This window comes from Orcinus orca, chromosome 7, assembly GCF_937001465.1.
Source record: "Orcinus orca chromosome 7, mOrcOrc1.1, whole genome shotgun sequence".
NCBI lineage: Eukaryota > Metazoa > Chordata > Mammalia > Artiodactyla > Delphinidae > Orcinus > Orcinus orca.
The window spans coordinates 28,111,788-28,138,237 of NC_064565.1; the positions used below are offsets into that span (position 1 = coordinate 28,111,788).

General features: G+C 42.2%; 1 protein-coding gene across 1 annotated transcript in view; it reads left to right on the forward strand.

The window, feature by feature from the left end:
* Positions 1-423: 423 nt before the first annotated feature.
* THSD7B (thrombospondin type 1 domain containing 7B) overlaps positions 424-26,450 on the forward strand; it is a 909,478-nt gene continuing 883,451 nt past the window's right edge. Inside the window, exon 1 of the mRNA XM_049711955.1 lies at positions 424-690. The gene's annotated coding sequence lies outside the window, so the exon portion shown is untranslated. The remainder of the gene's footprint in view (positions 691-26,450) is intronic.

Here is a 26,450-nt window from a genome sequence, read left to right on the forward strand (position 1 = left end):
CGGGCCGGGCGGGCGGGATGGCTCTGCCTGTGAGTGTGTTTGTGGGTGTTTGCGCGCGTGTGAGCGTTGGGGAGGTGTTTGGGGTTATAAACGGGGAGTAAATCACCCCCACTTTCTCTGCCTCCTTCTCCCCTATCACTTCTTAGATCCCCGAGGTGCAAAGCGCTCGCCCTGTCTGCGGCGACCCGAGGCTTGCGTACCCTGGGCTCAGGCCGGCAGGGGACCCCGAAGATTCAAAGTTGCGGAAAACAGTCTCGGGGAGCGGAGGAGGCGAGCTTGAAGCCAGCGCGCCCGTGACTCTTGTCTGCGGGTGCGGGCTGAGCTGAGGTTCGGGTGGGTGCGCCCGCCGGGGGAAGGGGAGGAGGAAGAAGGAAGGGGAGGTGGGGAGCAGCTGCCGCGGGCGGCGAGGCGCAAGGTGGCTCCCGGCGGCCCGCGCCCCGAGGCTCCCGGGGACGCACCAGGCGGCCAATGGCAGCGCTGAGGTGTACAGCAGATGGCGTTCGACTGCGCCGTGCCTTCCTCCTCCTCTTCCTTCTGTGCTGAGGAGCCAGAGTCGCCGCCGAGGAGCCAGACGTTGGAATGGGTGGTCTCCCGACACACACCACCATCTTTCTTGCGCTTGGGAAGCTCGGGGCTCGGCGGCTCCCGGAGGCTGTGCCGGCGAAGGCGGCGGCGGCTTGGACAAGGCGGGTGAGTGTGGCCGCACTGCGCCCCGAGCTGGGGATGCCAGGCACCCGGTTCTCGAGGTGGCAGCGGCCCGGGGCGGGGAGCGCGCCACGGGCACAGACTTTGCTTTTTCCTCCCCTGCCAGCCTCCTTCTCCCCTTCTCCCGGCCAGACACTGGAACTTGCAGGCGGAGCTTCCCGGACGCCTCTGCCTTGAGGCTGCGGGAAGGGCGAGCTGCCAGGGGCGCAGCGTGTGGAGACCCCAGGGTTGGGAAGGCGGAGGTACCCCATGCAGAGACTTGGAGGCAGACCGCAGGCAACAGGACCGAGGCGTGGAAATGGGGCGGCAGGAGCTCTCTTGCCTCCACTTCCAGCTTGCTTTGGGGAGTACTGATGAAGGGAGCCAAGGGCCCCCAGTCCTGCGCGGGGAGCCCCAGGATCGGAGGGCGGGGAGTTATGCGGGCTTTGCAAACAGGTTGACTGAGGGTTCCCTTTCGCAAGGCTGACTGCGAAATCTGCGCGTGGGCGTTCAGTGCCCCGGGAGGATAGCCGAGCAAGCCAAGAAGTTTTGCAGCTTCCTCTGATTTATCAGCGGAGTGTCAGGAGGCTGCAGCAACAGTTAACACTTCCAGTGTCCCTGCAGGGGGCGAGGGGCCAGCTGGGGAGAATGGGTCTTGTGGGTCTGGCGTGACATCACACGGTTTATCAAGAGAAAACTGGGAACTGGGCTTGAGAATGAGGGGCAAGGAAGACGACACGCGTAAATTTCTAAAGCATCACCCATATGCTCCTGTCACCTTTCCCTTCCAACACCTCCTGTAGTATGAAAGTTATTTGAATATGCAAACGAACCCTCCGCTTTTTGCAGTCCACGTAGTTTGAGTCTTGAAGTTGGAAAGCTTGCGGGGTGGGGGGTGTTTGGGGAGGGGGCGTTAAGCTCTCTCAATCTCTTAAATACAAGGGAAAAAAACTTTATTTCTAGGAAGGGTGGGTGATCTAATGGTACTTTTTCCTGGAATTATTCTGAGCATCCCTTAAGAGCTATTGTAACTCAGTTCCTTTTGGTCAAGGTGGAATTGACTAAGATCATGGTACTTTGGCGTGTTCTATGGGAGACGCCAGAGTTCTTTGGTGCTCTGTTCCTTGCCAGGGTGGTCTGCTGGTGGTCTGCCGTTTCCCACCTTTACAGTGCATTTGTGCTCTTGTAAATGACAACCTGGCTGGAGGAGCCTCCTTGGTGTTTTTCAGGAGTGCACCTGTGGGTGCTGTGTTATCATGGAAATGGTAAGCCATGCAGGCAGGGTGCATGCCAGCCAGGCTGTGGGGTGTGTGTGTGTGTGTGTGTGTACACGTGCACTTGTGCATCTGGAGTTTCCTTTTGCCAGGCAATCTTTGGATGTCTCCGAGGACAGTAATGGTTTCTTGGGTAACTGGGAGGTAGTGCTCTCCAGGGAAGCCTTTTTGCATTCTGGACTGTATTACAGCTATTGGTTAAGGCTTCATGAAAGCCACTTAGGATGTTCCTAACCAAATCAAGAAGTCCTATCCAGTGGTAAGGGAAAAGCTCATATATTTGTGGGTTGAAAGCTATATAAAGTACCTGTCATGAGGCTTCACTTTGATGCACTGCTGTTCTTAACCGTGACGACATTAATACCAGCAGCCTTCTTTTTAAACGTAATATAGCCAGTTCTCTACTTTCTGTGGGTAGATGAGCCAACTGGGTAGATTGGAAGACGCCTGATGGGAGTTGGGGACTGGAAACTCTTCTGCATGCAAATTTAAGTGGAAAAGAATTATGAAGATAATTCTCATGACCCTGTAACAACATATGCACATACAATTGTTGACTTAAAAAATGTGGGATAGTCTTGTTCATTAGCACAGACAGTTCCAGTGGCTCTGAACACCTACAAACCATTTAGGCTTCTGAAGACTTGAGAGTAACCCATGGTGAGGTCTTGGAGATACGTAGCCCACAGAAGGACTGCCTACTGCTGATAGACTTTGATAGTCCATTTTGAGGGTCTATAACAAGTGGGCTTACTTTATAACTACCTTAATATTTAAATCAATACTTGAAAAATGATCTTTACAGTGTTTCTTAGTCCTCAGCACCCAGCCCCCATTATTTTTAATAAAAGTTGTTGCTTGTTAAATAGTTGAAGGGCTAAGAAATAGAAAGACTGTGAGATGGGCAGACAGTAATTCCTGATGATAAAAGCAGTATAAACACAGCCTCCACTTTTGAGGATTGACATTAATAAATTGGCAGCCAAAGGTACCTTTCTGTTCTGTGCTGAGTGTGCCTTTTGAGAAAAACAAGGTAAAGAATTAGAGAAAAATGGTGCTGCTGAAATGTACTCAATGCTTCATCAGAAAGGCTATTAGGGACCTCGTCTACTTGCTGCAGATCCTGTTTCTAAAGGAATAATTCTTTCATTAATATTTGTTTTAAAAGAGTTTGTCCTTAAATAACAGACTGAATAAGCAGAATAAAAAGACAGGAGCTATAAGTGGGTGGAAGAGGAGTGTCCAAACAACAACAAAATTCCAAGGCATGTAACGCATTTTACCTGTATTTCACAAACTGAAGCTGCAGTCATTTGATTCCTTCAAAGAAAAAAGTCTTGCTCAGGCTGCAGTTTTGCTGTGCTGCACACCTTTATAAAGATTAGGCAGGAAAGTAATAACATCGTTGCAAAACTCTGAATAGAATGATGAAGAAGAGTTGACTGGTCCTGTTAAGAGCCCAGATGACAAATGATACAATATGTTAAGCACATGATCAAGACAAACAGATTAGAAGATTCTAAGTAGTGACAACTGTTCTACTTGGCGGAGAGAAACACAGCACCATTAACAGCACAGCTCCAGAGACCCTCTCCAGGTGAAGTACAAAGGCTGGGTTTTTGACTAACTAAAGGGTATTACAGTATCAGAAACTATTGACATAAGTGCTTTATGTTTTTAAAAGAAGACATTTTTTTCCCAGGATATAACTATGAAAGAAGCAGCTGCATTCCCTTTAACACCAGGTAGCTTCCCAAATATAACACAGGTCCTTAATTTAGCGCTGTTAACAGGATTAATATTGAAGTGATAATTAACACAAACCTGTGAAAGTAGAGGATTTTCAACTCCACTTTTAATTCTAGAAATTGTAGAGATTGTGAGTTCGAGGGGGATCAGTGTTTTGCAGATGTGAAGTCTGCGGCAGCCTTGTTCCAAGATGATAAACATCGTATTCACCCTTGACAGTTTTTCATTAGTTGGGATTATTTTGTTGATGTTTTGACTAGCATTTTCATGGATGGTTATTCATAAGAGCTGACAGTAGCTATTGATGAAAGCAAGCCAGAGAGGATTAGGTGCAGTTCCCTTCAGCTTGTATGTAGCTTCTGACTGAGGAGCAAATAGGGATCACAGTCCTTGAATCCTAGGATTACACTTTCATCCAGAGCCATGTTGTCTGGAGTGGGCCAGGTAAACAAAATACACATATTTAGTTATTTCCATCCCTTGCAGTCCACCCATGATTGATGATGAGCATTCTCTAGCTACTAGATCAAGCCATCCATTTGAAGGGGAAAATAGAATATTAGTGAAATCCACTTACTCCATGTCTTTTGGCTGACTTTTGAAACCGATACTGGAGATGCTGTCGAATAGATTTCCACTGCCGGTCAGGGCTCAGGCTTATTGCAGGGAAGGAGGGTTCAACCCAAGATCGGTCTATAAGCTGAACAATTAAGTCATCCAGCACATATAAGAACTACTGTATTTCAAGAGTATGTATTTGCCCTTGTGATGAAAATCACACAGTGCATTTGAAAGCTATTCATCCTCACTTTTGGCCATTAGGTAATTTTGCAATTTTTTTTTCCTGTGATGTAGGAGTCTGTAGACTTTTTTGAAATTAAAAAAAAAAGAAGAGGTCTTTCTATCAGAAAAGGTTGGACATTGACCTAGATGTGAGGATGAGTGAGAATGCGGAAATATTCCCCGTGTGGAATAAAGGCTGTCACTGTTGAACTTGGGTATTTTGCAGCAAGGGATGTGATGCTTGCTTTTGATTTTGCCTTTCGAGGCATATTTTAATTATGAGCCTCTTGTAATGAAATATGCTGCCGCTAAAAACAGAATCCTAAGTAACTAATGCACAAACGGTCCTTCCCTGCCTTGACTGGAGAGCAGCTCTGCTGCGTTCCACTTGTCTGCATGAGGGTTCACTGCAGATTTGTGCCCTAGTGTTACGTTAGTGAACAGCTCGTTACTTACTGAAAGAATCACAATGTTGGGAAAAGCTCTCAGCTTCATGGCAGTCAGGCACCATTGCCTTGGTCCTAGACTGTAGTTTTGGAGTAACGCAGATTTGAATTTATCTTTTTTCAGGTGGTGATTTTTAAAGCCATAGCATGTACTACACATAAATGAAAGATTTTAATTATAGTAAGACTAAGGCTTGCAGTAATCTCTGCTTGTGGAGTTGGCTCCTGGGCACTCCTCTATTGATTTCTGCCTTTTGTGCTTAACTTTAGACATATTCTGGGTGATTTGGCTACTGATACAGCCACATATTTTACTGGTCGTAAGCTATTTAAATACTTCTGTACCAGTAGGTAAACATGTGCTGGTCTAAGCCCCCTGAAGGCCCCACTACCACCTTGGTCCTATGGCCACTCCCTTGACACCTCTTAGATCATCTATTGTTAGAGCCACTGAGACAGTCACGACTTGTTTTGGCAAGAGGGCCTGGGGACCCGCCCCAGGGATGTTGCTAGAGCCTGTTCTGATTGGTTGGTGCTTGAGCCCTACCACTTGGTAAATATTTCTGGTATCATCCCTTGATATGTTTACTCATGACATGAATAAATGCAACCATTGGCATTATCAAGTAGTTGAACGTGAAATCTGTTTAAGTGTATATTTTCATTTTTATATGTCTAACATTTATATCTGTTAAAAACACTTAACTGTTATTATTTGCACATACTTCTATGACCAAAGATCCCAAAGTACCTAGACCCCTTTTAGGTATCAATTCCTATGAAGCCACTCTACCTTCCATTTAATGTGTCCCCCGGGCCTCCACCAAACATAACTAGGCATACTAACTCAGACTCTCGGTAAGGGGCAGAGCCAGATTTCTAACCCAGGTCATCTGCTACGGCTGTACATCCTTCCACCCCACAGCTGTCTCACACCACTTAATTAAAATATATGTATGTATGTGGGAGTAGTTCAACAAGGCTTTTTTCTTTTGGGGGAAAAAGTAATTATTTTCTCCATCTCCATTTCTGGTCTTCAGATTTAATTTATTTTGTATCGGCTTCCATTCATTTTTGTGACTGTCTTGTTAATGGGGCTTCATTTCACCAGAATTAACCCATTCCATGAGCTGGAATATCTTCCGGCCAATCGGGGAGAGGAAAGGGATGGAGACGACCTTGCAGACTCTATAAGGAGAATTCTTTGGTGCTTTCTTCTGGATCTCTTCTAGCTAAAATGAAACAGTGCTACATGGGCCCTGAAAAACACAGCTTAAGTTATGCTTCTTTTGTGCACAGAAAAAATAGTGATCCGGGTCCTACATCACATAGACCCTTGCCAGCCATTAATTTTCTATTACCCACCTTGTGCTCTCAGGCCTGTCTCCCTTAAGTTACCCATAAGACCCACCGTGATTTCCAAAGGCCCCAGATGTTGCTTTTTCCACCACCAGCTCCCAGTTATCCAGATTTTAGTCAAGACCCAGTTTTAATTATACTTCCACCGAGCTTTCTCTGATTATGCCAATTCACAAAGCCCTCTTTCTGTCCAAACAACTCAGGTGGTAAATTCTTATTTTAATGTTTGATTGAATCTATTATCTTATTAGCATCTACTTGTGCAGTTCTGATAGTAAAGGACTTGAAAGAGAAAGGGCACCACTCTCTACCGAGGGTTCTGGAACATGATAGAGAGGAGAGAGTGATGGAGAGCAGAGTGACAATAGCCCTTTGAGGGTCTCTGGGGCAAGGCTTCACAGTATCTGGGAGGGCAACAAGAGTGACTGCTAATTATTGCTTATCTACGACATGCTGCATACCAGGCCAGGTGCATTAGAATCAGCATGTTTAAACTTCATAATAATGTTGCAAAGTGGTGTCTGTTATTTAGCCTCATTTTTTATGCTAGGAAAGGGAGGCTGAGGGGCCTTTGGCACATGGTGTAAGGCCAGGGCAGCTGGTAAACCACAGGGCCAAGATTCGCATCCCAGTCTTTTGGTCTGCAAGACCCATTTTGCTTCTGATACGCTAGACTGCCCTAGAGCCCGATGTTTGGGTCAGCAAGTTTAATCTTAACCTCTATGAGAATGCAAAAGTGCATACACACACACTCACACACAATCACTCACACTCACCTACTGCCAGAGCCTACACATATGATGGATGGAGACGACTGCCAGGAAGAGTACTGCTGAGTCACCTCTATGTGAAGGTAGACGTGTCCTTAGGAAATAGGAAAAGCCTGCAGTTTCATTTGGTGCAGATCCTATGCGTGAAGATTATAGTGTCTTAGAATTGTAAAGAGCTTGAAACATTCGTATGTAAAAGTGTGGGCTTCCTGAGGAAACATGGAAGATTCTGAAAATCCAGGCATGCTTAGGAAAGCCACATCATATTCCTTTTCATTAATGGTTTATCATTAAGACAGAATGGTTGTGCCAAATATGCAGATCATTAACTTTTGAAATTAACACAAAGAGCAGGGAAAAGGGGAAAACAAGTCTTCAGATGTGAGTGTAGGTAGATTGGCAGTGGCCTTGGTCACTCTCGTGATTGGGCTGAGCCATCTGGTCAGGTGTCCTCTTCTCTCCACTTTCCCACTGCAAAGTGTAATTGGTCAAAAGGGACAACTTTGCTAAGAAGAGAAGGGTGGTTCTTCGGTGAAGCATGTTTGATGAATCACATTTTTGAAGATCTGTTTCTTAAAAGGGTTTTGCTGGGTCAGCATGAGGTCTCTTCACATGAACTTCCGTGAGAATGTACAATATCCCCATTTCCAATACCAAAGTCTTTCAACAATTTCTGTAGAAATATAGTGTTGAAATATGACCAGTTTCTCTCTGCCTCTGGCACAATCATGTATAAAGAAGCTCAGAAGATTCAAATTTGCAAAGAGAGATATTTACTCACTCCAGGAATAAACTTTTTCACATTCAGAGAAGTCCAGGAATGACATAGGCTGTCTCAAGGAAATGTGGGTTCCCTATCTTTGGGGGTTTTCAAACAGAACTACCAGCTACATGTCACCATATTCTGCATAGAGGACACGTGCGTGGGATATTAATAACAGATTTATTGAGTATATACTGTCGACTGAAAAAAAATACACAACATGAGAGTTGTGAGTTAAGTTTTATTTGGGGCAAAATGAGGACTGTAGCCCAGGAGACAGTGTCTCAGATAGCTCTGAGGTACCAGCTCCAAAGAGGTAGTGGGGGAAGGTCAGTGTTATATATAATTTTACTGAAAGGGGTACCTGCATTCAAGCACACGTTTTTTTTTTGTTTGTTTGTTTGTTGTTTTGCGGTACGCGGGCCTCTCACTGTTGTGGCCTCTCCCGTTGCGGAGCACAGGCTCCGGACGCGCAGGCTCAGCGGCCATGGCTCACGGGCCCAGCCGCTCCGTGGCATGTGGGATCCTCCCGGACCAGGGCACGAACCCGTGTCCCCTGCATCGGCAGGCGGACTCTCAACCACTGCACCACCAGGGAAGCCCCAAGCACACGTTTTGACAGTCTTGCTGCTGGTCATGAGGAGCAGATGTCACTGTTAATGATTTTAGTGCTTTTCTAGATATGAGGAGATGCCAGAATTTGGGCTCATAAAATCTTCTCTGGAAAATGTCTAACTATCTGAAGGCCTGTTCTGCCAGTTTTTCCCAGAGCACAGAGTGCCTCATTCCTGATCTCCACCCTGAACTCCTTTCAGGGTGTGTTGAAGGTCCATGGCTACAGTGGCTAGTGACCTAATCCTTGTAGAGGCAGATGGCAAGTGACAATTTTTAGTTGGCGATAGATACTATGTGCCAGATACTGTTCTCCATATATTAATTTATGAAATCCTCTCAAAAATCTTAGAGTTGATTGTTTTATCATTATTCCCAACTTATAGATGCATAAACAGTAAGTGAGTTGCTCCAGGTCAGAATCTGCACTCGGGCAGTCTGATTCTAGAGTAGCGCTTTTCGATGGAAATAGAATGCATACCACAAAAACAGTTCCCGCATGCGGTCACACATTTTCTAGTAGCCACGTTAAAAAGGAAAAAAAGAAGGATCGAAGTTTACTTTAATAATGTATTTTATTAACTTAATATATTTAGAATATTAGTTCAAAATATATCAATTACAAGAAAATTATTATTATTATTATTATTTTTGCTGTACGCGGGCCTCTCACTGTCGTGGCCTCTCCCGTTGCGGAGCACAGGCTCCGGACGCCAGGCTCAGCAGCCATGGCTCACGGGCCCAGCCGCTCCGCGGCATGTGGGATCTTCCCGGACCGGGGCACGAACCCGTGTCCCCTGCATCGGCAGGCGGACTCTCAACCACTGCGCCACCAGGGAAGCCCAAGAAAATTATTAATGAGTTGTTTTAGATCTTGGTTGTACCAAGCCTTTGAAATCCAGTCTGTAACTTGCACTTATAAGCACATCTCAACTAGCCGTGTTTCCAGTACTCAGTAGCCACACTTGGCTGGGGCTGCTATATGGGACATGACTAGAGCTCGTGCTATGAACAGTCCCACTCTACCGCTGTCTGTTGGCTGCCAAGTTTCCTTCCAAGGCACACACCACCGGTCTGCATATGTGAGGCCATTCAGCTCGTTATTGATTTTGCCGTTAAATGCCAGCATGAATCATCTCTTGAAAAAAACCAACTTAAAACACTTCCATGACTTCTCTCAGGAACCTGTTTACTTTTAAAACCTGTAAGGTAGGAAGATTTCTCTGTATTTCATCTGTCAAAAAGTAAATCTCATATGCCTTTCGCTCGTGACAATGGAGCATAGCCCGATTGCTTCAACTTTACAACTATTCATATGCATGATTAACTCACCTCTCCTTTCTTGTGTCCAGGCTAAACAATCCCAGTTTCTTTTGCTGTTTCTTATTAATTTTTTTTTTTGCTTTTATTGGTTTTCTGGTGTATCTGTGTAGCCTGATGCGTATGAAATGGGCATAGTCGAGGATCTCCTTATCTCTAGTAAGAATGAGAAGGGAGAAAATCACCTTTAACGAAGAAGAGTGAACTTAACCAGTTTTTCTCATTTACACTTGATGTGTGTTTCTCAGTCCTCTTTTACTACATTCTTATGATTCCTGAAGTCAAAAATGACATGCGGCCCACCAAAGTGATATTTCTGATCAAATCATAGTAATTTCGGGTAGGTTTGATGCATGGCTTGGCAGGTAGCGTTCTTCTCAGTGATCTGAAGGGCTTTTCTCAAGTTGAATTTCTGACAGTAACCGACCCTCTGGGCTGTGGCATGCTTCAATTGAAAAATCAGAATGTGACATGCCTTTCATTGCATGGCACATATAGAAACAAGTCTTGTGTATCCTCTGTTACTGCAACTTCTATTCGGCTGCACATGAGAGTGTGAAACGTTTTAATAATTCCAAGTCTCTTTTGCGGGGGGAGCATATTTTATGGGTAGCTTAAATCTGACTCGAGTTGCTTATTAAAAGAAAAATATTAAGAACAAGGATGCAATTGGAAAGAAAGACAAATTCTAAACTTCATAGGGAGGAATTTCCTTGTGGAGACAGACTCTAAGGATATGTCATCTAATTTTATGTGCATGAATATTAGATATTTCATTTGGATTATAGAGCTGGTAGAATTAAAACATAATGCTTGTGGACATAATATATCCCCCGTGCAGCACATCTTTTTTTTTTTTTTTTTTTTTTAACTAAGCAGTCTTTACACAGCAAGACAAACCAGTGAAAAATGCAACATGCATTTGTTTGTGAGCTATATGAATAACCTCAGCGTATTTATTGAGCACCTGCTGTGTCCATGGCACAGAGTGGATAAAAGCAAATAGAGGAGAACAGCCTCGATTTCCAGGAATTTGAAGTCTAACCGGTGAGATGTGATGCACACGCCCTTTGCCCTTGGTAAAGCCAGATTACCTTATTTATATACGTCTAGCTCTCTTACTAAGTATGAGCTATAAAAATGCGGAGAATGCATCTTACTCATATTTTTATTTTCAGCACCTTGCCAAGAATAACTGCAACAGGTGTATGCTGGATTAAATGAAAGTGGTACGTTAATTTTCTTTATATTGTGAATTAAAGTATAGCTATAATGCCATATTTATATTGGGACCATTTCTATAAAAGTCTCGTTTTAAATAATGAAGACAAATCAAGTCTAATCCCAATTCCTTTGCTACTCCTCTAGCTGGATCTGCTCTGCTGAATCCAGTTGGTGACTTCTAACAGCTCTGCTGCACTTGAAAAAGATGGTCTTAACCTGATGGAAGTGTGAGGCCTCTTGTCTCAGCATGCCAGGGTCGTATCATGATTTAACCTCAGTCACAGACTCTTTCGGTATACGAAAAAAGATGCTATTGTGTTCTGAGGATGAACCTTGACATTCAATCATGTTACGTAATTCTTGGAAGTATGCACCCAAGAGGTTGGGTAAAAATGTGTTTACATGTGCCTGCATAGGGTTTTCAATGACTGGTGAAGAATATAGGAATTCTGATTCTAAAGGAATATAGGAATTCTGATTCTAAAGGAATCAGCTAAAAGTTAGCAAGTCTATGTAACCTACAGAGGTAGAGCCCCCTTTGACTATCCCATCAAGTGCACAGAATACGCTGCTTTGCTAATGTGGCTATTTAATCAGTTACAGAAAAGTTGATGTAAACAAGAAGACATCAGATCATCAGAAAGACATTTCTTTATCATTTTGCCTGCAAGGGCTTCAGTACACATTGATAGATTTAAATAATTCTTCTCAACCTACCTGGTTCCTCAAGGAAAAAATATTAACCCGAAATAGACTCACAGTCATAGAAAACAAACTTATGGTTACCAAAAGGGAAAGGTCGGAGGGGGAGGGATAAATTAGGAGTTTGGGATTAATACATATATACTACTATATATAAAATAGATAATCAAAAAGGACCTAGTCTATAGCACAGGGAACTCTACTCAATATTCTGTAATAACCTATATGGGAAAAGAATCTGAAAAAGAATGGGTATATGTATATGCGTAACTGAATCCCTTTGCTGTACACCTGAAACTAACACAACATTGTAAATCAACTAAACCCCAATATAAAATAAAAATTAAAGAAAATAAATTCAATATTTATTTAAAAAACAAAAAAAGAAAAGAAAATATTCACCAATAAGGAACATTGTGTTTCTACGGTATGCAATGCACTTCCTTGGCCCAGTGGAATGTACAGCCATACCCAAGAATTGGCCATCTGCTTAAGGAATTTTCATGGAATTCACGTGGAGGTAGGAGAAAAAAAAGGAAAGTACCTCAAAGATAAAAATTGCATCCATGGGGTTTTATAGATGAGTAGATTCAGCCTGAGAAGGAATAAATTGGGCTCCCTGTCATCCTATATGTTTTTCTTATAGTTTTTCCAACTTTGTTTCTGATTCTGGATCATATATGCTAGTCTTTAGACTGGATATTTATATTCTCTTTAATATAAAATCTTATTTCGCGTAGTATTTTGAAGTCTATGGCTTAAGAAACCTCTTCAAGATTCATTAAAAACAACAAAAGTAACGATTAAACTCCCCCGCAGCCTGGGAATGGGGGCAGAATGGCTTATCCCTGGTTTACTGGTCTGCATAGAACTTGATCTCATTCTCAGACTCTGTGTTTTGAAAACTTGTGATGCTCACAGTCTAAATAAAGTGAGACCCAAATCCTTATAAGCTAAGGTAAACAGTTTTGTCCTGGCATGTGTTGGGCATGATGGGGAAATGTACACAGGGACAGAATTATCCGTTGATTTGGCAGCAAGGTTGGCAAGCACAGATGTTTGGTAAATGGCTACAAGATAAAAGGCATTCGGAATAGCAAAGTAGTCAGTCCCAAGAACTGAAAGCTAAGAGATGCTGAAAATAGTATGAAATCATTTATGCTGTGAAGGTTTAGGAAGTGAACATAGGATGATGGAAATTTGGTAGGGTGCACATGTGACCATGCACACACACCCCTCCCCCCACCAAAGAAAACACACATTTTTAAATGATAAAAAAATGATAGCAAGTCCAAGACGAGAAATGACAGGAAAAGAGGGAAGAGGAGGAAAACAATTCACCTGAAAGGGAGTTAACGCTCTTAGCTGTTGGGACTAGACATGTGTTTAGAAATACCATTCCATTGAAACCACCAAATGAGACTGTTAGAAGGGGGTAGAGGAAAAGCCTTGGGAAAGAAAGCATACTGCTGGTTCTAAAGAGTAAGCCAGTTGCAAAGGAGGGAGAAATCTGTGTAACCCAAACAGATTACGCATTCTCTCAGATTTAGAAAAACAATGAACAAGAAGAAAAACAAATGGGAGCGCTATGAAGCAGTGGTTGACATAGTGAAATTGAATGCTCTGTGTAATATAATACTATGAGAAGTTCATATGCCCAAGTCTTTCCCACTTAAAGCAAAATCTACTGTTGACTCCTTTTCCAGTTACGTCCTTATATCTTGCCTTTCCTGCCAATTCTATCTTCTGAAGCTAGTAGAATTTGCTTGCTGTCTTCACCGTGCATTTACTCCTCAAATCACCCAGCCTGGATTTTGTCCCCACTGTTCCAACTGAAATAGTTCTTGTCAAAGTTACGAATGGCTTCCTAGCTGTCAAATCCAATGGACTTTTTCCGGACTCATTTTATTGTGATGATTAAAAGAAGAATCTTAGTGTATTAGAGAAGCCAAGAATGGACTGGTAACATTTCCATGATCCTACCATTTTGATTCTCTGTTTCAAAGCTGCCAAAATAACTACTGGAGATTTAGAGAAGCAAAATGGGTAATTTTGGACTGCATGTAAACTGGAAAAGATTGAAATGTATGACACTTTGCCCAAAAGAATAGCTTCAAAATAAAGTTGAGATTGGAATATTAGCCTTTGGAAATTGAGGAAGACATGGGTAAGTAGCAGGAAATTTAATTAGGATTTATTAGTCGAAAATATAACTATCCTTTATGGAAGATACCATATTAACTCCATAGGGGTTGAGGGGAAATATTGCTTGGTACACAGACATGTTTCTCTTGCTGGGGAATTTTAAAGAAGAAGTTAAAAGGGTCAAAGTTTTAAGGAATGCATAAAGATGAACATGTGCTTAGTCACAGATGCCCTTATGAGCACCAAACTTACTGATCCAGAGTGTAGAGAGAAGGAAGGGTCTGCTTGTAGAGTACTCTGGTTGACAGCATTACCATTGAAATCATCTTTCAAAGAAAACCTCAATCCCCTATCTAACAACTGCTGGTGGGTAGGGTTTCCCCACGAAATTCTTAGATACCTGTTTGCAGACGCTAGGTTTATTCCATATTTACCTTTTCCTCTTTTTTTCTTTTTTCTTTTTTTTTGTTCAGAAACTGTCCCTTTAAGAAAATTCAAGAGAGAAGAGATTGAAGGGGATAAATGTTAGGTCAGTCCTTTTAAAAGAGAAAAGGATGCACTAATGCCACTCTAGCCGTCAGGAGCAGACGTTTATTAGACACCTGCCTTGGTCCTTTACGTCAGCTCTAAGATCAGTGAGGAAATCTGAGAGCTCAGCTGTGCTGCAGGGAATTTTATCTAGAGAAAAAGAAGGCATCAGCTCATTTTTTTTTTAACATCTTTATTGCAGTATAATTGCTTTACAATGGTGTGTTAGTTTCTGCTTTATAACAAAGTGAATCAGTTATACATATACATATGTTCCCAAATCTCCTCCCTCTTGCGTCTCCCTCCCTATCAGCTCATTTTAAAAAAAGACTCAGGCCCTCAAGCCATCCCCGAAGTACTCTTTCAAATCCAACAAGTCAAGGAAAACTATAGTCAATGATATGCTTGTGTTTATCAGAGCTGGCATTATGGCACTAAGTAAAATTTATGATACATTAGAGTTCACGTTAGAGGTTTATTTTTGTGATATGTATACACATGAGTACATTGGATCTCACTGCCTAATGTCTACATAATTATTATCCCATTTTGGTGACATATTATGTTAAATGGCTGCCAGTGTTTCTTGCCATTTTTGTTTGTTTTGTGACGTGATATTGGGTGTGTGTGTGTGTGTGTGTGTGTATACGTATGTACATAGTACATTCTTTTAAGTGCCACATCTTTGATCAAACAACTTCTATTATAATTTATGTTATAATTTATAATGTTTTTACTTTGGGAAATATAATCTGATTTATGACCCAGTTTCTCAGGAACACATTAGAGCAGAAAGAAAAGTGTCTTTGTTAGTGAGTGGCATTAATATAAATACTGTTATATTTGTAGCTTAATTTATGTTCTGACTTTTCATGTGAGTATTATGACTGCTTTAAGTTCCCAAACCTTGTATTACATTTGGATTCCCTCCGTTATGCTGAGCCCATTACTATGTGTAGAGTAGGAGCTAATTTAAGCGTTTCTTAAATGAATCATATTAGAATAAGGCGAAAAAAAGCCACTTGGAAACTTCATGGAATGTAGGTTAATCTCGCTTTGATGATTTAGAGTTCCTTTAGGAACTTGGAGTACTCCCAGAAACACTAAGAAAATCAATTACTATTGAATGGCACTATAAATTCTGTTTATTTACATTTTCTGGGGTTTTAGACATATAGGATTTTGCTATAAACAGGAATAGATATGCATGCATGAAGATTGATTCAGTCTACAGCTACCCAATGGGAGAAAGTAGACAGAGTGGTTATGGATGCAGATAACCAGTCCCCTGGTTATTTGGGGGCCAGAGGGTTAGTTTTATGGAGGGATTGACGTCAGAGGTGCTGAAGAAGGTTGTGTACTGAGTACAATGGACAGAAATGGTGGAAGAGCAAAGGAGTCTGGTCTGAATCTGGGTGAAATTTAAAGGCCCGAGTTGAAGGAGGTGTGGACTGGAGAAGGTTGCAGACTGACTGTCCGACACGGATATGTTTTTTGGCGGTGTGTGAATGTTTGGCCTTCTCTTATCTCTGCATGCCCCTCCACCCCATCCCTGCTGAATTTATTTCCTCTCTGCAGGGTGAGCAGATTCCACTTTGCCCCAAGGCTGACCATTCCCTAGAGTCTACCTTTGACTCGCCTTTCATTTTCATTGTGTGTAGAGGACTCCCCCCTCTCCAAATTATTCCTTTCGAGTAGTGAGAATCCCCTATGAAGTCCTTCAGGTAAGGTTCTCTTTCAAACCGTAAATTTTCAAATAAGTATTTAAGCACAGCTTTTAGATTCTTTATCCAAAATCTGATCTCTTTGGCCCAGTGTTTAAATCTACCAGACATTTAGTACTTTTCAAACACTTCACTGAACAAACCAGGTGGCAGTCTGTTAGGGCTCCCCAAAGTTCCTGAGCCCCGAGAAGTGTCAAACAGGTCCATATTTCCACTTATAATTAAAGAGCTAACTAGTTAGAAGCGGGGGAGCCATCGTGAAGGTAAACATTGATGTCACTAGTGCATAAAAAGGATGTGAAGGTGCATACAGTGTATGAGTAAAATACTTCATGAAATGTGTAAGCGTAAAAAGCTGTCTTTTAAAATCACTGTGTGATTTCATGTCACCTGATTTTTAAATGTGCTTGTGTAAAAGTTAATGAGTTAAATTTTTACAAGTAGATGTTTTCAATGTAATATATATATATATATATATATATATATACATACACACATATATATACACACACACCAAAAAGTGTGTGGGTGTGTGTGTATTTCAAGTTGGCCCCAAACCAGTTTGCATTTTATCACTGAGAAAACGGGGCCTTGCCTTATATTTGGTCTACTTACCACTTCCTTTGGAGACTTGTCTGGGTGCCCAGCTCCGTCCTGCTAGTCCATTTTGGCCTCTTGTTGCTGAAATTCAGCCTCTGTACACTGGTGCCAGATTAAATCTCAGAGACAGAGTTTTGGGTGAACTAGAAAGAAATAGCTTTATTGCTTTGCCAGGCAAAGGGGGCCACAGCGGGCTAATGCCCTCAGAATTGTGTGTCCCACCCTGAAGGGGGCAGTGAGGAGACTTATCGTGTTCAAGGAGCAGGGCCTGATTACCTCGTGGGCCTTCTTCTGATTGGTTGGAGGTGAGGTAATTGGGAGTCAGCATCATCAACCCTCTGGTTCCAACCGGTCTGGGGTCTGCCTGCTTGTGGGCCGGTTAACTTCTTCCACCTGCTGGGGGTTTCAGTAGCTGCAAAACAGCTCAAAGGACATGGCTCAGAATATTATCTATAGCCCTTGAGGAGGAACTAAAGGTCCTTGGCTTTGTTTAATGGCTAAAGTATTATTATTTTGTCTTGCTTGACTGTTTTCCTTTCTTTCTTCATTTTCTCACTTCTCTGATTAAATTTATTCTTTGACTAAAGTTTTTCTACAGACAGGAGGCAGATGGAGGACACGGGTAGGGGTCTATTCTGGGAAAGCCTCGTAGGGTCCTGGTCGGTTACACCCTCACCACTTCCTGCCCTGGCAGGCTCCATGTACCGTCCCTGCTTCCCACTTTAGCTCTCTGGCCTCCTCCCAGCCCACACTGCTATCTGTTTTCCAGTTACTCTTCCCCAGCCTTTCTCAGTTCCCTGTACTATGCCTTGTTCCCTCTTGCCCATAGGGATAGTAGCCCTGCCCCTGGCCTCCCTTCTCTTTCTGGTTTATGCTTTCAGAGCACCATTGCCCTTACTTTCGAAATATAGTCAGTTCTGTTATAATGCAACATACCCATTAAAAAAAAAAATCACCATGCTGTGCAAAATGGCACAATAAAAACCACAGGGTTTATGGGAAAATGAGGTGGGGTCACAGCAATCAAAAACCTCCCCAGTGGGCTTCCCTGGTGGAGCAGTGGTTGAGAATCTGCCTGCCAATGCAGGGGACACGGGTTTGATCCCTGGTCCGGGAAGATCCCACATGCCACGGAGCAACTAAGCCCGTGAGCCACAACTACTGAGCCTGCGCTCTAGAGCCCTCGAGCCACAACTCCTGAAGCCCGCGTGCCACAACTCCTGAAGCTCGCATGCCACAACTACTGAAGCCCGCACACCTAGAGCCCGTGCTCTGCAACAAGAGAAGCCACTGCAGTGAGAAGCCCGTGCATTGCAACGAAGAGTAGCCACCACTCGCCGCAACTAGAGAAAAGCTTGCGCACAGCAACAAAGACCCAGCGCAGCCCAAAATAAATAAATAAATAAATAAAAACTAAAACCAAAACCAAACAAAAACCTCCCCAGTGACACCTAAAAAGAAGACCGGAAACTAATCCAAAATGGTAGTAAGCTTTTGCACATGTAAAATCATTAAGAAATGCACAATGACTTCCATAAATATGGTAATGTACCTTGAAAAAGACCTGAAGTTTACTCGGTGGAAGTGGCCTTCAGAAGGCTGCTGCTTGTGAGCTGTGAAGTGGTGGGCGGAGGGTTGTCTGAAATCCTTGGGAAAGTGCGGCTCCTGGTGAACTCAGGTCCCAGGAAGAGGTCTGTTCTTGTGTTGTTTGTGTACTCCTACCCGGTTCTCTTCAGCTGGGTGCAGATTTTTGCATGTTCATCCAGTGTGTCTCACAGATGAAATCCCTGCATAAGCAAACACAAAAGCCCGTTCTGCTCAAATTGTTCCGTCATATGTCAATTTCACCTTTTCAAAACAAGCGTCATAGCAGAACTGAGTGTTGCTGTTGTCAGTTTACATTTGTTTGTGTGATCTTTCGCAAATGCCCATGTTGTTCCCCATTAGACTAGAGACTGGGACGCCGAGCTTTGTTTGCTTTCCCTCATTTGTGTAGCCCCATCATCCAGCACGTTCCCTGGCTAGTGGTAGGCACTTGGCAAAGGGAAGAATCTTTTTGTCTCCTTTTGTTACCGAATGAAAGTTCGTGAGCCTGATGCCCAGTGAGGCCAAACAGACCAAAATGGTTGGTGGCTCGTGCTCAGAAAGGTCTGAGCTCCCTGAAGGGTTTCAGCAAGGCATTTTTAAAGGCCAGGTGAGGGACGGGTGTCCCAGGGTCTGTGATCAGCTCCTGCACAATTTTCTGATTGGTTGATGGTGAGGTAACAGGGCGGTGCCACAGGGGTTAACATTAGCAATCCTTAAGTGCCAGTAGGTTTGGGGGCTAGGTGCTCATCAAGTAGTTAATTTTTTCCATTTAGTGGTGGTTTTTAGCATCTGAAAATTTTAGGAACTATGCCTGAGATATCATTATCTGGGTACTTCCAAGAGGAGCTATAGCAGAGGATATGGGGAAGGGGCCTGTCCCAGGAAAGTCCCATAGGGTCCTGCTCGGTTATCCTTTCCTCTCATCTTCCTTTTCTCAGGACTCTTATGCCTGCTGTATACCCTCTGAGTGAAGGGTTTATGGTTGATTATGGCTTAGTGTGTTTTTTTTCCTAGAGAGCAAAATCTTGGAATGGTTTCTTTATTAATGTTCCACATGGTTGTTGTATCAGGCAGAATTGAGCTGGGAAAACAGCTCAAGCCAAGTTATTCAGTGGAGGGACCTTAAATGGGTACTTGTTCAAAAGCTGTTTTAGAGGGCTAAAAAATAACATGCCTGTCAATGGATGAATGGGTAAAGAAATTGTGACATACACACACATACAGTGGAATATTATTCAGCCTTAGAAGAGGATTCTGCCAACATGGATGAACCTGGAAGATACTTTGCTAAGTGAGATAAACCACTTTATCTGCGTGATCTCCCTTATACATGGAATCTAAAAAAGTTAAATACATAGAAGCGGAGAGTAGAATGGTGGTTACAAAGGGCAGGGACGCGGGGGAAGAGGGGGGATGTTGTTCACAGGGTATAAAGCTACAGTTTTGTTGGATAAATAAGTCTAGAGGTCTAATGTACGGCATGATGACTGTAGTTAATAACACTGTACTGAATACTGGAAATTTGCTAGGAGAGTGGATTTCAGGTGTTCTCCTCCCATGTGTATACACACACATCAGTAACTCTGAGGGGGATATGTTAATTAGCCTGACTGTAGTAATCATTGTACTCTGTGTATGTATAACAAATCATTATGCTGTGCATCTTAAATACTCACAAGTTTTGTTAAAAAAAAAAAAAAAAAGTAAATGGGGGAATTCCCTAGCGGTCCAGTGGTTAAGACACTGTACTTCCACTGCAGGGGGCACAGGTTTGATCCCTGGTCAGGGAACTAAGATTCTGCATGCCACGCAGCGCGGCCAAAAATAAAAATTAAAAAAAAGAGATAAGTAAACAGGACGGTGAGGCAACTCAGAGCTTAGCTGTGGCAGGAAGCTGCTGCTCAATGGAGAGCCCAGCAGAGGAGGTGGTCTTACCAGAGCTCAGGGGCAGAGCCAACCAGAAGGATATGGTACCACAAAGGAGTCACGGCCATGATGAAAATGCTGCCCTGAGTAGAGAGAGTGAGGGGCTAAAAAACACCCAGTTTCTCCTGTCCTCCCACCCCCAGTCTTCTGCCAGATCCTCCCACTGGAAGAACTTGACCAGAAGCCTGCTGGCAAGGGAGGGTGGGAATGCGGTTTGCAGGAATCAGGTCCCTGCCCCACAGAGCAGAGCAGGGCTGAGGCAAAGAGCAATAGGGCAAATGATCGACGTGGCCCACTGTTCATTGCCTTCTTTTCAACAAACAGATTGCTCAGTGGCATCAGTGCTGCCTTACGGATCCTTCCGAGAAAGCCTTCTTCGTTAATTTGGTAAGAGAAATGCATAAGAGTTAGGACTTCTGTTAGAGTTTTCTTGAGAAAACTTACTGGTTAATGGATTATTGATATCAAAAGTGTGAGGTGTGGGTCACATAGATCCAGCACACCAGAGGGGAACAATGTGTGTCATCATGAAACTTCTTCCCTAATGAGTCATAATACAAAATATTCTTTAATAATTGAAATCTCTCTCTTGACTTCAAGTCATGGTAGCATGGCAGCGCTTCTCACCTTTACCCTGTCTTTCTTATTGTCCTTGCAGTTTATAGGCAATATCGTCCTCCAGAAATTATATTTCCAGCTGAATATTAAAGTATTCTCCAGGGCAAAGCAAAAGTAATCAGAATGGAGCTTATACAAATAATGATTTTGAGCACAGTTTCTCCCTTAGACTGAGAACATTCTTTTTGTTTGGGCTGCCTTTTTATTTGGTTCATTCCTTGTATCGTTTAGAACAACAGTGCTATATATACTGCAGAAATGGCTAGGCACAGATGTTTTCTTTTTTGGTAAGATTATTAAAGGGCTCAGGCCAGTGAAAAGACTATACTAGACTTATACTGTAGGCTCCATTCTTTGCTTTTGTAAAATATACGAAAGAAATAAAAAATGTGCAAATAAGAGGCTTTTAAGGTCGTTGACTAACACCTCCTTATGAGGAGGAAGTATTATTGAAATAAAAAATGCAATTTAATTTTAATAAATGTATCTTAAATTTCAAAAAATTATTGAATTTCTATATGTTCTATAGTTCTATTTCAGAACTAACATTTTGTTCTGCATTTCAAAGGCATTATATGCAGGATTATTTTTATTGTTAGTCTACAGAATTGTCCTCGTGATGAAATATTTGTTAGCCTTTGTTGGTAGCACTGTGGAGTGCAATTTGCAAGGCAAGTTATACTGATATCCACTGGCTCTGTAATCGGAGATAAATCTTTACACTAGTTATAGTATTTTAAAGCCACATACTTGAATGCTCATTTTTCTCTTGCGTGACAATCTCTCTTTTCAGAATGCTTTTCAGTCTAGTGGCAGGACTGTGGGTTAACTTCATTACATCTGTTTTGGTTTGTTTTTTCCGTCATTCAATTTCGGGTATTGTCTCGCCTTTCTCCCCTGCATGGCACTTGTTAGGGGAGAGGTATGTGGCCCTCGGGGGTGGGGCATGGTCCAAGCTGGCATCCTCCGAGATGCGAAGCCTTTGCTGGTATTGGGCATTGTCAGGCCTTCCTCATGCTGGCCTCTGCAGCATATCCCAGCTCCTACCTCCTCTCCCTTCATTAGGTCCATCCTGCCCTCTGCACAGCATCCTCTCTCACCGGGGGAGGTCCTTCAGGCCTGCTGCCTTGCCCTGCACGTCCCACTCTTGCCCTCTTGGTGGTGAGGGTGATGTTTGCCTGCTCCCCCTGCTTCATCAGGTCACACAGAGGGCTTGCTGAGGCAGTCTGTCTCCTCTGCTTCACCCCTTTCTCATCACTGCCTGGTCTTCTGGGCCATGGCAGCATGGGAACAGTAAGATGTCAGGCTACGGGGTCACTTCCCATTTCCCAATGTCTCAGAGAAAAGCAGGAACAGACTCTGAAGGGGTCTGATTGTTTCCGTCCACCCCCTTTCTTAGAAACCCGAACTGTATCTAACTCTTTTGTTTCTCTTTCAAGGTTTCTGCTCTTTTTCAAACACATCTATAAGGCCAACTTGAAGCCTAAACATCCCAGAGCTTGAGATTTCTGTGTCCTGATTCTCTTTTGACTTTCCCTTTAGGCAGTGGAGCCATTCGGTAGAAGTCCTTGGAGTTGGAGGAAAGGCCTTAAGGTCACAGCCAAGAAATGCAATAAAGCTGGGGTGAGGGTGCTTTAGATAATACCCATTATACTTTCTTAAAGTAGGTTGCATAACTCTTGGGAGCCTGTTTCCTCACCTGTAAAAGAAGAGTTATAATACTTAGCTTGATGGTTATTAGGAAGATAAATGTGATAGCTTAGGTCGAGTGCAAGGCCCAGTGACCAGTCAAAACCTGTTAGTCCTTTCCCCTCCTCTTCCCGCTTCCTCCATGGTTTAGAGACAGAGAAAGGTTTAAGTGAAGTAGATACACAAGGATCAAATAGAATCAGAAAGCCATCTCAAGGCTATAACTCCAAGTGTTAACTCATTTAACCACGGTGAGGCAAAGCCTAGAAAAAGGCTTGTATTATTACAGAAGCAGTACACGTGTGTTGTAGAAAATTAAGCAATGCTTACAAGCAAAAATAAGAGAAAAGTCACCGTGTTCCAGCACGCAGAAAGGACTAGTTTGAACACTTGAGTGTATTTTTACTTTGACTTCTCTCTTTCTCTCTGTATATATACATATTCGCATATGTTAAGTTATGAATTTTCATCTCATCTAGAACCGAGGAGTGTTCCAGTTTACCTTGTTGTTCCCCAGACGTCTTTCACTGCTGATTATCTCAATCGGCATCCAAAAGAGAACCCCATATTACTTCTGTCTGTTATGTCTCTTATGGTTCTTTTAACTAAGAACAGTCCGTTTTTCAATGTCACGGGCTTTTGAAGAACCTGCCCAGTTCCAGTTGTCCTGGGAAATGTCTTACCTTACGGGTTTGCTTGATTGCTTCTTAAGGTGGTGTTTAGCTTGTTCTTCTGTTTCTGTGAACTGGACGTTTTGTCTGAAGTGTTTATTTGTTTAACTTTGCTTCATTGGTGACGCTTCAGATTGCATTATAACAGAAGAAATCATCTTAGTGATCCTACAGTTAATGGCAAGATTAGGGTGATGACTCTCGGATCCTTCCATTTTGCAGTTATATGTTTCCCCCTCTGTCTAGCAAGCAATGTGTATTTGGTTATTTTGGTATTATTTAAGTGTCTAATCCCTCATCAACCATTCAGCTAATAGTTTCAGCACCAGTTGTAATGAGCGAAGATGTTGTAAATCGAAAGAAATGGCTAGGTATGCTGTAGGGATGGAGATCTGTATGGCAGATCTTAAAAAAACGTAGCTACATCAGCTTTTCCCTGTTCAGGTTAGGAAGGAGGCCAGATCTTAGTAGTCTTTGGGTGAGACATATCTTGGTGGCCAAGACACACAGGATTGCTAGAAATATCAAGAATTACGCCTACAATTTGGAAGAGAGCATAGGGTGACTTTAACAGCGGTTGATTTTGAGTTTATGCCTGGGATCAGTGTAAGAAGAGGGTGGAAGTTTAGAAAGTGATGAAATCCATAATCTAATGTTATTTAAAAAATTTAAGGCACCTAAAAAATGAAATCTAAGAAGCTTCTAAAATTGAAGTTAGATGAGTTTTCTTTCAAGAAAGTCTTAAGTTGGAATACTTTTCCCTTTATATCTGTAGAGTATCCTTTTGATTAAGTATGCGAATTCTATGAACTCTGACAATTTCTTCATAAGCCCTCTCTTTTCAGCTCTCCAAATGTAAATTATTCTCTTCTGTTTGCCGGGAGTAGGCTACCCTGTGCTCTGGCATACTGACTACTTCTAAGGCAGCTGGGAGGATTAGATGGAATTGGATTCTTAAAGAGTTTCAAGAGTTAGTTTTTAGGAACAGGCTGCTTTGTAAAAGGTGCCTAGAGTGTAAGTTTAGAAAAGGCACTTGGCTGGTCTCTTTGTCCCCTTGTATGGAAAGATCAAAGTCTCTCGGAGAGTTAGAGTAGCATCTGAAGTTTTACTTGGGAAATTTAAAGATTGGTGGTTTTAAGAGGTATGGTACATTATATGATTGGATTATTACCTTACTATTGATTGTATCATCAGAAGCATATCGCTGTCCCCTGTTTAGTTGCCTCCTGTCCATAGCTTGGCCAGGTGGTATGCTTTGACCAATGAAATGTGGCAGTAAGTTATGAGTGCTGTTTCCAAGCAGACGTTGTAGAAACCACTGTGTAGTCTCTCCAACGCCCTTTTCTCCCTCTGCCCTGGGACTGGCATGTCCCAGATAGCAGCTGCTCTTCCAAGCTGGCTTTTAGATCTGTGATGAATATGTAGTGTGTTCGAGAAATGAACCGTGTTTGCAGTTGGAAGCCACTAAAATTTTGGTGTTTGTTACTGCAGCATAACTTAGACTCAACTGACTGCCACAAAGAATGAGATGCATGAATATAATACAGGATTGTGCTGATACCATCTGGAGGGTATGGATGAGAATTTTAAAGATGGTGAACTGCTTTGTATAGTTGACTTGAAGGTATCTGGATTTTCTTTTTTTTTTTCAGCTCTATGATTCAATGAAGTGAGTTGCCAAATCAGAATGGGGTTAAGGTGCCCATTGGGAGACACCTTAAGATATTAGAGTCATGCCTAACTCCACAAACCTCAACTGACTGTAAGAATGAGAAAGAATCTTTGATTGGAACATTGTTCTATTCTGTGGTTAGCACTAGTGATCTGTTGGAACAATTCACTGAAAGTGAGCTGGGACTTTTTAATTATTTTTCTTTCAGATATGCTATTTGAGATAGTTATTTGAATTACATTGTCACATTGTGAAATAATACAATCTGTTGCTTTTAGAGTCACACAAATTAATTTTCAACTGAAGTATAAATGTCAGCTGATGTATGTCATACTCAGCTTAGGAAAAAAAATTCCTTCATACTTGAATTTTTATTTTTTTTCCTTTGGAGAAAACATGCTCAGAATAAACTTTGAGAGCTATGAATTGAGAGGGAAAACCATTCTCTTTTCAATTCAAATTAATTTCTCAGAGCAGGATAAATACTCCTGCTGAAGTATTGGCCTATATTACAAACCTCAGGGATCTTAAGTTTTATGGCTCCGTTTCAGCATCCAGACTTGTGCAGTGTGCCTTTAGTTAGCTCAGTTACCTACTAGGTGGTTATAAATGATTGTGTTGTGTAAGGAGAGTTACATAAAAATTAAGAATTAGAGGCACATCACGTTTCACCTCACCTGGCTGAATGAAGTTGATCTTCAAAACGATGTACTTTTCAGCAGCTCATTTTGCTACATATTGGAAGTTTCTGGATATAGATAATTTAGGCAATCAGGAAACAGAGATGAGGGTCTCTAGTTCATAACTGAAATTTAGCCTTCAGATTAACTCATTAGTATGCAGCTGATTAGGAGGTATGTATTTATTAAATGAAATGACCTCTAGATTTGCATATTCAGTGCAGAATTAGGTTCTTAGAGGTGTAAGGATCTTTAAAATCACTGTTTAATGGGATATTATTGCCAAGATTTAATAATTAAGATAACAATTTGGTTTTTAAAGTTTTTAGAGTTTTTGAAATTGCTTGCAGGCCATTTCCTTCTACACTTCAATCCTCAGCAAAAAGTAATCTTTTTAACATAAAAAAGAAGGTGAATACAGATGTCCCAATCCTAAAGAATTGATAATCACTACTTAGTTTTAATTTGAATAAATAATTTCTGTTCAATTCACTGAGTACCTTCTGTGTGCTATGCTAAGTTGCTGATACAAAGATTAAGAGATCCCTGCCCTCAAGAGGTTTACAACCTGATAAAGGAGATAGAAACCTTAAAAAATAAGCAAGGAATAGCTTGATAAATGACATAATGGGAATGTTACAGAGGAGAGAGTAGTTCATTCACTTATGGGGAAATAGGGAAAGATGAGTAAAACATTACAAAAACATATTACTTTCAAAATTGGCTTCTGAATCTGAACAGAAACAAAGTTAAGATGGACATTATAAAAGCTTTGTCTAGGGGATAGTTTAGAGAACGAAGAACATAGAGCTTTTTTATTCCTAGTTCTTATAGCATGTGACATTATGTAAACACGGGGACCTGCAGTTTCAGTGACAAAAGGAGTGGAGCCTTCTGGAGAGGTATCCTAGGCTCTTTTATTTC